This window comes from Primulina eburnea, chromosome 16, assembly GCF_022965805.1.
Source record: "Primulina eburnea isolate SZY01 chromosome 16, ASM2296580v1, whole genome shotgun sequence".
NCBI classification, from domain to species: Eukaryota; Viridiplantae; Streptophyta; class Magnoliopsida; order Lamiales; family Gesneriaceae; genus Primulina; species Primulina eburnea.
In genome coordinates, this window is record NC_133116.1 from 26,719,200 (window position 1) to 26,730,992 (window position 11,793).

At 38.1% G+C, this 11,793-nt stretch overlaps 1 non-coding gene across 1 annotated transcript; it reads right to left on the reverse strand.

Moving 5' to 3' along the window:
• Positions 1 to 11,312: 11,312 nt before the first annotated feature.
• Positions 11,313 to 11,419, reverse strand: LOC140817636 (small nucleolar RNA R71). The gene has a single exon (XR_012114848.1). It is a non-coding gene; the product is annotated as a small nucleolar RNA R71 (small nucleolar RNA).
• Positions 11,420 to 11,793: the final 374 nt, after the last annotated feature.

The window sequence follows — 11,793 nt, forward strand, 5'->3', positions numbered from 1 at the left end:
AATAACATCATCCATCCTTGGTTATTGGTAATCCTGCAGCTCCATTAAGAACTAGAAGGCAAATGATTAATGAATATATGCATGCTGCCTTTATCTCCTAGGAAGAACCAAAGAAAATTGAAGAAGCTCTTCTGGATCCCGATTGGATAGAAGCTATGCAAGAAGAGCTGAATCAATTTAAGAGGAATGAAGTGTGGTTTCTTGTACCCAGACCATCTCATCAAGCCGTTATTGGAACTTGATGGGTATTCATAAACAAACTAAATGAAGAAGGCACTGTGGTCAGAAATAAAGCAAGACTGGTAGCTCAAGGTTTTAGACAAGAAGAAGGAATAGACTACGATGAAACCTTTGCACCAGTAGCAAGGCTTGAAGACATCAGAATATTTTTGGCCTTTGCTGCTTTCAAAAATATCAAAGTTTATCAGATGGGCTTGAAAAGCACATTTCTGAATGGTCTATTGCAAGAAGAGGTCTACGTTGAACAACCTACAGGTTTTATCGATCATTTCTTACCTCATCAAGTATTTAAATTACACAAATCCCTGTACTGCTTAAAACAGTCATCTAGAGCATGGTATGACATCCTCTCACAATTTCTTGTCAATCATGATTTTACAATTGGCACAGTAGATAAGACTCTATTTACCCTAGTTAAGAATAAGCTCATTTTGTTAGTACAATTTTATGTTGATGACATAATTTTTGGGTCAACTAACCCCAAATTATGTGCAAAGTTTGCTAAGTTAATGCAGGATCAGTTTGAAATGAGCATGATGGGAGAATTCACATTCTTCCTAGGACTGTAGATCAAGCAACTTGATACTGGAATTTTCATAAATCAAGCTAAGTTTACCAAGGAGCTACTGAAAAAGTTTGGCATGGAATCATGCTCTGCTGCTTCCACTCCAATAAGCTCATCTACTAAACTTGATAAGGATGATAGTGGAATTCCAGTAGAGGTAACTCATTATCGTGGTCTGATTGGTTCTCTGTTATATCTTACTGCCAATAAACCTGATATTATGTTTGCTGTTTGTATTTGTGCAAGATTTCAATCTAACCCTAAGCAGTAACATTATATTGTTGCTAAAAGTATTCTGAAGTACTTAAAAGGAACTCAAAATGTCGGCTTATGGTATTCCAATGATTCATCTTTTAATCTTATTGGATATTCAGATGCTGATTATGCAGGTTGCAAACTAGACAGGAAAAGCACAAGTGGTTTTTGTCAATTCCTTGGTGATAGGCTGATCTCTTGGTTTAGTAAAAAGCGGACTTCCATAGCTACCTCTACTGCAGAAGCAGAATACCTCGCTACTGGAAGCTGTTGTTCTCAAATATTGTGGAAACAACAACAACTTAAAGACTGTAGAGTTCATGCTTCTGAATCACCTATCTTCTGTGACAATACTAGTGCTATTTCAATTACGCAAAATCCAGTACTTCATTCCAGAACAAAGCACATCGACATTAGACATCATTTTATTAGAGATCATGTGCAGAAGAAGAACATTCGTCTGGAATACGTTTCTACTGGTTTACAAGCAGCATACATCTTTACAAAACCTCTGTCTGACAATAAGTTTTCTTATTTTCGTACTATACTTGGTTTAATTGATTTAACTTGATTATTTTGGTAAATATTATCAGTTATATGTTATTCGACTAACATTGATTTATTTGCAGAAGAGTAAAGAGACAACTTGTGACAACTATTGTTATTTTATTTAGAATGTGATCGAAACCAGGTTACAGGATCTAATTCATTTCCTACATAGTCTTGCCACTCAGAAATCCAGTTATTCAACTCATGACTCCTAATCCTACTAAAGGACTCTGAATTGGAAATTTTTTGTAGCTGATGTCATTCCTTCCAGAGCATCACATGAAGCAAAACTCTATCAGTAGCAAGCTCAGAAACATGATCAACTTCAAACTCCCATTTGTACTTCCTTGCTGTTGCTATTTGTGCAGCAGTAGGAGTCAAACCATTTTGTTGCACATTTTGAAGATCTTGCACCTTGAACCATGAAGACATGACCTTTATCTAGACATATTCTTCAACGGTTTTATTCAAGGCTTCCAGATGAGGAAGTGTCTCTAGTGTTACCAAAACATGAGTACTGCTAGAGGCATCTGAATTACTTGTGTCCGACATATCGAATTGTTGTTTCCTTAACATTTGTTATTATCTTATTTATAGACAGGTTACATTTAATGTTTAAGAAGTTGAAGAGTCTCAAATCAACCGAACCGTTCTCTGATTTACACAGACTGAGTTTTTCTTATCCATGATTTATTTATGCAATCAATAAAAGCAGCAGATAAACAAGAAATGACAAAATGAGATCTTTCATTCATAAAACCAGAAGCATTACATAACGTTTATCTACAACATTTGTTGATATCAGTAGATTGAAGTACTTATTTGCGAAGTACTTCAACAGAAATCTAACTAAGGACTGCTGGATCCCCTATCTTCGAATGATTGTGGCTGTGGAAGAGGTGATTCCACAGCTTTGTCCTAATAATTTTGAACAATCTAACTGATTGTTCATATTATAAACTGAGGATTTTCTTCCCAATCTTCATATCTTGAAAAAGGATGTTTTCAAACATCTTATTACGAGAAGCTGGAAATTGCCTCTGGATCTCTTCTGCTGATTTAGACTCTGGAGAAGACTCCGAGAGATTACTTGTTCTACCCATTTGATTTGATAAAAGTATAAATGACTTAGTTTGTGAACTTGCAAGCACTTGTATAGAATCTTGAGAATCCGAAGAGACGGCAATCTGTCTACACGAATACCAAGAATCATATACAATTCCCTCAGATTCCGTATCTTCGCATTTATTAGTTGCATTAATTAAGGGGGAACAGTATCGTCTTCAGACTATTATTTTCATGCTTTGTCAGAAGCAGAAAGGATGTTTGTCTTTTCGATAAAACAATGTGTCTACTGGTTTTCATTAAAGTGATGGAAATATCTCAGTACTTTGTAACTTCCAGTAGATATTATCATAAAACGACAAACCTTCTTCTGGATATTATTTTCAGTAACCAATTGGACATCCCGTTCTTTTAATTACTTTTCAAATTTTTAAATCATTAGTTTTTCTGACACCCTCTGTTTAAACTTTTCAAATACTCAACTGCAAATATATTGACATGTGTCCTTATGTTTCACTGATGGATGTACATTTTTGAATATTAACCGCCTCTTTCATTTCTTTTCACCTTTACACTTCCAGACTATTGCCTACTAGCTATTGATTTCTCTTGCTCACTTCTCTTACAGATCTTATTTCAAATTCATTTTGTTTACAGAAATGGCCGGAGCTTACACTTTGAACGCCTATCAAGTTAACTTTTCTTCCGTCCTAACTATCAAGGATGAACATTGTTGGAATATTTAATGTTCGGAATCTTGATTTTGATGTTAACAAAACTTGTTATTGTGTTTCTAACATATTTACTCAAGTGTGAAGTTGCAAACACAAGAAGCAAGCTGAAACTCAATTTTGCACAAACTGAATTTCTAGCAAGCCTCGATGTTTTGAAGATATCTCTCAACTGGTTGATCCAAATGACAATCCGTCAATTTGACTAATCCGAAAACTCAATTTGGAACAATTTGTATTTCACGTCAGTTGGGCAAAATCGGATGTTATCATGGTCTAACTGATCGCTCAATTACCGAACTGATCACACGAAAACAGCAATCAGTTGTGTTTCAGCAGCTGCCGTATTTTGGTCATATCTCTCAGCTCGGTTATCGAAACGAAGCGATTCAGTATGCGTTGGAAAGCTAAGACAAAGATCTACAAATCATTCTTATAAGTCAAAGTCTGAATCGAAGCTTAAGATGCTGATAAATGACGATGAAGCTACTGGTTCTGCACAAACTGAAATCAGCTAGGCTGATTTCAGCACACCAGCTGAAACTGAACCAGCTGAAGACCAGTTGAACCAGTCCAACTGAACTAGTTGAACTGAACCAGACCAACTGAACCAGTCCGACTGAATGACCAGTTGAGTTGACCAGAGTTGACCAGTTGGTCAGAGTTAACCAGTCGGGAAAATGCCCAGCAAGCTGAATTTGACCGTTGCAATCTCGGAAACAGTACAGAAACTTTTCAAACGGTCATATTCTTGTGTCTAACGTATATATCAGTGTTGGAGCCTATAAATACAACATCTTGAAGATCAAACAAGAGCTTTGGAAGTGGATTCAAAGCATGGGCAGTTAGCAGGAAGAAATCAGCTAGTTGAGAGCACAAGCCCTTGTGTGAGGATACATTTGAGATGTACACTGTAACTGATAAATTCCTCACACACGATCACTCACACATATACAAGAGAGTTGAAGTTCAAAGATTAGTTGAGTGAGTCTTACACAAAGACGTAAAACTTGTGTATGTAGTCTTTGCATATGAGACATTAAACAATATGCTGATTGTGAGGTGCTGCCTACAATCGTGAGTGCTAGGAGTTCAGTTTAGGCAGTGGGTAAGTCCTAGCTGAATGAGTTTGTACAAGGTGTTGTATAAATCAAAGTCTTCTAGTGGATCCTTCCCAAGGGGAAGAAGGGGTGACGTAGGAGTGTTTGAAATCTCCGAACATCCATAAACAAATTCGTGTCTATTTGTTTATTGCATTTACTTATCATTTTCATAGTTTTAAAGATGCATTGTTGAAGCATTTTATGTGTTCTTCAAATACCAAAATATTGCATATCAAGTGTTTGATAAAATGCTTCAACTGAAATACTTTTACTCATTCAACTTGCATATATCTTAAATGGTTTACAAAATATTTAATCGGTTTCTACGAAGGATTATTTCGAGTATCTTCCGGTTGGTTTTTAACCAAACTCGATTTAATTCATCGGTGTTCAATATTTCAAGAACCGAGCTATTGTAGCTCAACGGTGCTCCCCTAATCGATCCTAACAAGTGGTATCAGAGCGGGTTGTTCTTGAAAGAACATTGAAACTGATTTTGATGTTTAAAATTCGAAATTTCAGATTTTTTACACATATATATGCAAAACTGAATTTTCGCGCAGCTTGCAGCGACCGTGGGAAAATTGACATATCTCCTAGCTCGAGTGTCCAAATGACAAACCGCTTTTTGCGTTGCAAACTAGACTCGTATAGGTTTACAGTGGTATAAAATTTGTAGCCTAATTATGCCCGAGAAAATACAGTTTATTTGTTGAAGAAAGAGCATATGTGCTGCGACAGAAAATGAGCCACGGAGAAAATTGGTTAGTTATCCCTCTTCTTTTACATTTTTCAAAATTTCAAAAATATAGGGGGAGAACTCATTATAGCTTTAATGAGTAGATTTTTTTTAAATATTGAGGGGGAGAAAATTTTGTTTAAAATGTTTTGAAAATATGACTTTTTGATTCACACAAAAAGGGGAGAAATATGTTAGTTGTGTTGATTGTTTATCCAAGTTTTGTGATCATCAAAAAGGGGGAGATTGTTGGAATATTTAATGTTCGCAATCTTGATTTTGATGTTAACAAAACTTGTTATTGTGTTTCTAACATATTTACTCAAGTGTGAAGTTGCAAACACAAGAAGCAAGCTGAAACTCAATTTTGCACAAACTGAATTTCTGGCAAGCCTCGATGTTTTGAAGATATCTCTCCACTGGTTGATCCAAATGACAATCCGTCAATTTGACTAATCCGAAAACTCAATTTGGAACAATTTGTATTTCACGTCAGTTGGGCAAAATCGGATGTTATCATGGTCTAACTGATCGCTCAATTACCGAACTGATCACACGAAAACAGCAATCAGTTGTGTTTCAGCAGCTGCCGTATTTTGGTCATATCTCTCAGCTCGGTTATCGAAACGAAGCGATTCAGTATGCGTTGGAAAGCTAAGACAAAGATCTACAAATTATTCTTATAAGTCAAAGTCTGAATCGAAGCTTAAGATGCTGATAAATGACGATGAAGCTACTGGTTCTGCACAAACTGAAATCAGCTAGGCTGATTTCAGCACACCAGCTGAAACTGAACCAGCTGAAGACCAGTTGAACCAGTCCAACTGAACCAGTTGAACTGAACCAGACCAACTGAACCAGTCCGACTGAATGACCAGTTGAGTTGACCAGAGTTGACCAGTTGGCCAGAGTTAACCAGTCGGGAAAATGCCCAGCAAGCTGAATTTGACCGTTGCAATCTCGGAAACAGTACAGAAACTTTTCAAACGGTCATATTCTTGTGTCTAACGTATATATCAGTGTTGGAGCCTATAAATACAACATCTTGAAGATCAAACAAGAGCTTTGGAAGTGGATTCAAAGCATGGGCAGTTAGCAGGAAGAAATCAGCTAGTTGAGAGCACAAGCCCTTGTGTGAGGATACATTTGAGATGTACACTGTAACTGATAAATTCCTCACACACAATCACTCACACATATACAAGAGAGTTGAAGTTCAAAGATTAGTTGAGTGAGTCTTGCACAAAGTCGTAAAACTTGTGTATGTAGTCTTTGCATATGAGACATTAAACAATATGCTGATTGTGAGGTGCTGCCTACAATCGTGAGTGCTAGGAGTTCAGTTTAGGCAGTGGGTAAGTCCTAGCTGAAAGGGTTTGTACAAGGTGTTGTATAGATCAAAGTCTTCTAGTGGATCCTTCCCAAGGGGAAGAAGGGGTGACGTAGGAGTGTTTGAAATCTCCGAACATCCATAAACAAATTCGTGTCTATTTGTTTATTGCATTTACTTATCATTTTCATAGTTTTAAAGATGCATTGTTGAAGCATTTTATGTGTTCTTCAAATACCAAAATATTGCATATCAAGTGTTTGATAAAATGCTTCAACTGAAATACTTTTACTCATTCAACTTGCATATATCTTAAATGGTTTACAAAATATTTAATCGGTTTCTACGAAAGATTATTTCGAGTATCTTCCGCTTGGTTTTTAACCAAACTCGATTTAATTCATCGGTGTTCAATATTTCAAGAACCGAGCTATTGTAGTTCATCGATTTTCCCCCTAACCGATCCTAACAAACATCTTGTCAAAATTTTTCAAGCTATTGAGAACTCCGGACTCAGAAAATTCTTGGAAGCACCTGCCGTTATATACAAAACTGCTCCAACTGTACAACAAGGAAAAATCACCTATTCTCAAGGGAACACATCTATTTCCATCGACTGTGCCCTATTGGGATCAACTTTCTTTCTGCCTTGTTATGGTTTCTCTGAATTTTCTAGCATTTCTAAGGAGGAAATGTCTACTGCTCTACTTGGTTTCTCAGCTTCTGGAGAGGAACTTTCTCCATCCTGTTTTAAGAAGCTTTGGAATATGGAATTTTAAGTGCTCACTGATATTGTAGAAAAAGCACTGTTGGTGAAAGCCAAAACTTTGATCGGCTAACCAAAGAAAAGGTTCGGGTGATGATTGCCATCACTTCTAACTATAAAGTGGATTGAAGTTCTTTCTTGTTTCAAATAATGAAGGATATGGTGCTACGGAAGAGTTCTGGTTTTTCTGTTCAGATCAGCACAATGCTCAAGGATTCTGGTTTTGCTTTTACTACTGATCAGGACTCCTCCTACGTCACAATGGCTGATACTGACAATATGCTTGCGCTACGGCTAAAGCCAACTGTGGCTGAATTTATTTCTATGAAAAAGGAGGTTGGAGATGCAAAAACTGAGGCTCAAGAAACTCAGAAGAAGATAAAGAGAAAGAGAGTGGTTATCTCCATGGATTCTGATAAAACAGTCTCTGAGGAGTCTGCTGCTCCTATTCAAGCATCTGTCCCTGCCACCCCTACCAAGAAGAAAGCTCGCACTCTCCTTCGCATCAAGAAAACAACAGCAATTGCTGATCTAGACGCTATCCCATTGCGACAAGTATTTCCAGAAGCCGTGTATTCTGTACCAGAAGTCACCTCTGTCTCTAAACCAGCTGATGTCCCTGCCGCCACCACGTATACTATTCCAATTCTCAGACCCTCATCTGGAGTGGTCATTCGTGAATCTACTGCAGGGTCTTCTCTTTTTCGACCCGTATTGACTACCTTATCTTCAGGTAAAGGCAAAGGAAAACTCGTTGAAGAACCACAGTTTCTCTCCATCAAATCATTTGTTTCAACTGCTGTTGATCTTCATCTGGAAGATATTGAGAATTTTTCCAATGAAGAAATTACTTTCTTTGATGAATGGCACAAGGTTCGAGTATATCATCCTCTTACCTTCTTCAGGACAAAAGGTGCATTAGGAAAAATGGTCAGAAATGAGGAAAAAGTGTTTGCACTTGCCAAAATTGAGAATTTGATCGAAGCAATGAAACACCGAGGTTTCATTTTGGAGCAGCTTAAACGACAAAAATTGGAATCAATTTTAAAGACTCTTTAGTCTAACTTTGATGCCATGATTCAAACTGCTGCTCAGGATCAGAACGTGATCCATATTCTATCCGACCACTTGAAATTGATGAATGAGCAAATTATTGCTCAAGAACAGGGGTTTGGTGAGCCCGTTCAATATTCAGTGAGCTTTGTTCCAGAAATTGCTCAAAACAAGCCAGTTGAGGAAAGAATCATGGCTTCTCCAAAAGATGAAGTGTCTAGTACTCCTGCCTCTCCCCAAATTGCCTACTCACTCATCTCCTCTCATCTCTGTCCGTGAACTGGCTTCAGTGAATGAATTCGTTCAATACATTGCTGTTGATATCACTGCTGCACCAGAAGCAGCCCTGGCTGATGACATGGTCCAACCGATAACTTCTTCAGCACCTCAGCAAGTAGTAGAATCAGATGCTGCCAAGTCTCCGTCACTACCGAATTTGGATATCTTCTCCTATGAACATTGAAGAAAAATGGTAGCTATCTTGACTAATCCAAATTCAGCCGCTGAACAGTCGGAGGCCATAGAAGCCATGCAACCAGAAGAAAGAGCATTTCCCGAATCCTCTGTTGCTGCTGAAAGATCTTCTACTGAACAGATTCCTGCTGTCTCTACTAGTCCATCAGATCCCACTACTTCTACTCCTTTAGCTTTTCTTCCTACTGAGTCACCTACTCCCATCGCTCACAATACACATCTAGCTGAAATATCTGAATGCATGCTTGCTAAAACTCCATCCTCAGATGAAGAACGCTTTGATCTTGAATTTGAGATTGATTTGCTAAAACGTAACATTGAAAGAATCTCAGAGATCATCAAACAGATGTCTTTTGACCATGCTGGTCTGGTCGACGTCACCAAATTCTTCCGAGATCGCATAACAAATAATGTCGTTAAAATGGTGACATGACTCGTTTTTACGTGTTTTTAGTGTTGGTTTTGAGTCGCATTCATGCATCATATTTGTTTGTTTTAGTGTAATTTAGCATTTTTCTAGCATTATTTAGCATATGGCTGATCTCGTGTAGTTGGTGGTTATTTTGTAGGAATTGAACCAAAAAGTGGGAGAATATTTGCCAAAGCATCGAGAAGGACTCGCTCTGACCGCCCCAGCGAGCATGTTGGTCTGGCCGAGGAGTTGTTGCGCAAGCGTCTCGCTAGGGCGGTCAAAAGTGACCGCCCCAGCGAACCCAGGGACATGGCCGAGGAATTTTCTGCGAGAACGTCTCGCTAGGGCGGACACTTTTGACCGCACTAACGAGCCGCGAGATTTGAAAAGATTTGTTTTCTTTTTTTTGGACTCTATCCTACACGATAGACCTAATACATGAGAGGGGCGCCGTTTGGACGATCTTTTATCATTGTTTTCATCATATTTTCTTGAAAGAAAGGCTAGGAGCAAAGGAGATTTCGAAGACCTCGAGATTTTCACGCGTCGTGGCCGTCATCCGTCGTCATCTTTAGTATTTTCATTATTCAGTTTTTAACTCTTAGATTGTTGTTGGTTTTTATTATGAATTTGAGTAGCTAAACTCTAGATTTGTTGGGATTTGAGGGGATCCTACCCCGTACTCGTTGTTTAACATTATTTCTCGACGTTGTTATTAGTGATTTGTTTATGCTATTGTTCTTTCTTATTTCAATCGAAGTCTAGCTAACTTCCTTTGATTCTTTCATGTTGTTAATGATTTCGATAGAATAATTAACAATAAGATCAAATAGTATAGACCACGGATTTACAATTTTAGTAGATATACGGAATTGGGTACGTGTCGATAGTGATAGTTCACCCGGATGAAAGCTAGTGGATTCCATAGGAAGTAATGCAATCTTGAGCTGTTAAATACTTGAGGACACTTGAGTACTGCATGTTTATGATTAGTATTAATATAGCTCGACAGAGTATATTAATTAGTCTAGGGAATTCCGTCGAATGCACGAGTAAAAGTCGAGTGTAATTATTTAAACACGAGTGGTAGGTGAACTGATAATTTCCCAACAAATTCATTTCTCCTTTGATTTGATCCAAATTAATCATTGCGTTCTTGAACACATTTTCTTTGCATTTTAATTATTTTACTTGTTTATTCTACATTAGTTCAATCATCAACTCATTCTATTGTTGCTAAAGAATTTTACTTGAAAAAAAAAAATTGTAACGCAGTCCTTGTGGATCGATACTCGTATTCACTTACGTTTATTATAACTTGACTATCGTACACTTGCGATATTTGAATCGAGCTTTCAATTATAAAATAAATTTTGGGACTCTTCACTGTGCAAATTTTGCTCGTCATGTTTTTGGCGCCGTTGCCGGGGACTGTTGATTCACAATTTTTATTTCTCATTTAAATTCTTTAATATTATTTATTTTATTGCTATTTGATACTCTCCTTGTGTTGCAGATTTTTCTTGTGGTGCATGCGAAGATCACTCGAGTTTAAGCTTGAGCCTTTTGACCCTGAGATTGAACGCACAGCTAGACGTCGACTACAACAGCAAAGAGCAATGGAAAGAATAGAAGGCGATCAACAAAGAGAGGAGCCAAGGCGTATACCGATGTTTGATTATGCACAGCCGTCTCTTGAGGGAGCACGTCCAAGCATCGTAAGACCAGCCATCCGAGTTAATCAGTTTGAGATCAAGCCAGCTATCATTCAGATGATTCAGAAAACTGTCCAATTTGGGGGAAGTGCACTTGACGACCCTAATTCTCATATAGCTGACTTTCTTGAAATTTGTGATACTTTTAAGTTTAATGGCGTTTCTGATGATGCTGTTCGTTTGCGTTTATTTCCATTTTCACTGAGAGATAAAGCTAAGTCGTGGTTAAACTGTTTGCCTGTAGGGTCTATCACTACATGGGAGGATATGGCAAAGGCATTCCTGATCAAGTACTTTCCTCCGTCGAAGACTATGAAGCTTAGAGCCGACATTACTACGTTTGCTCAATATGAGAACGAGTCACTTTACGAGGCATGGGAGCGCTACAAGGACTTGTTGAGGAGATGTCCACACCATGAGCTACCGCTTGGGTTAGTTGTTCAAACTTTCTACTATGGTCTGATTACTCCTAACCGTACTATGATAGATGCTGCTGCATGTGGTAACTTACTGAGAAAGACGGCTGAGGAAGGATATGAGTTATTGGAGATGGCTGCTAGTAGCTATCATCCTCAATCTGATAGGCAGAGACGAGGTGCTGGAGTTAATCAAGTGAATGATTTGTCGGCGGTCTCAGCACAGTTAGAAGCTTTGAATAGGAAGATTGATGGGATGAGCATGAGTGGGTCGGCTATGCGTCTGCAAGAAATTTTCTGTGATAAGTGTGGGGGTGAGCATGACGTGCAGGATTTCCAAGATGGCAATCCATTCTATGTGCCTGAGGGAGCACCGGTAA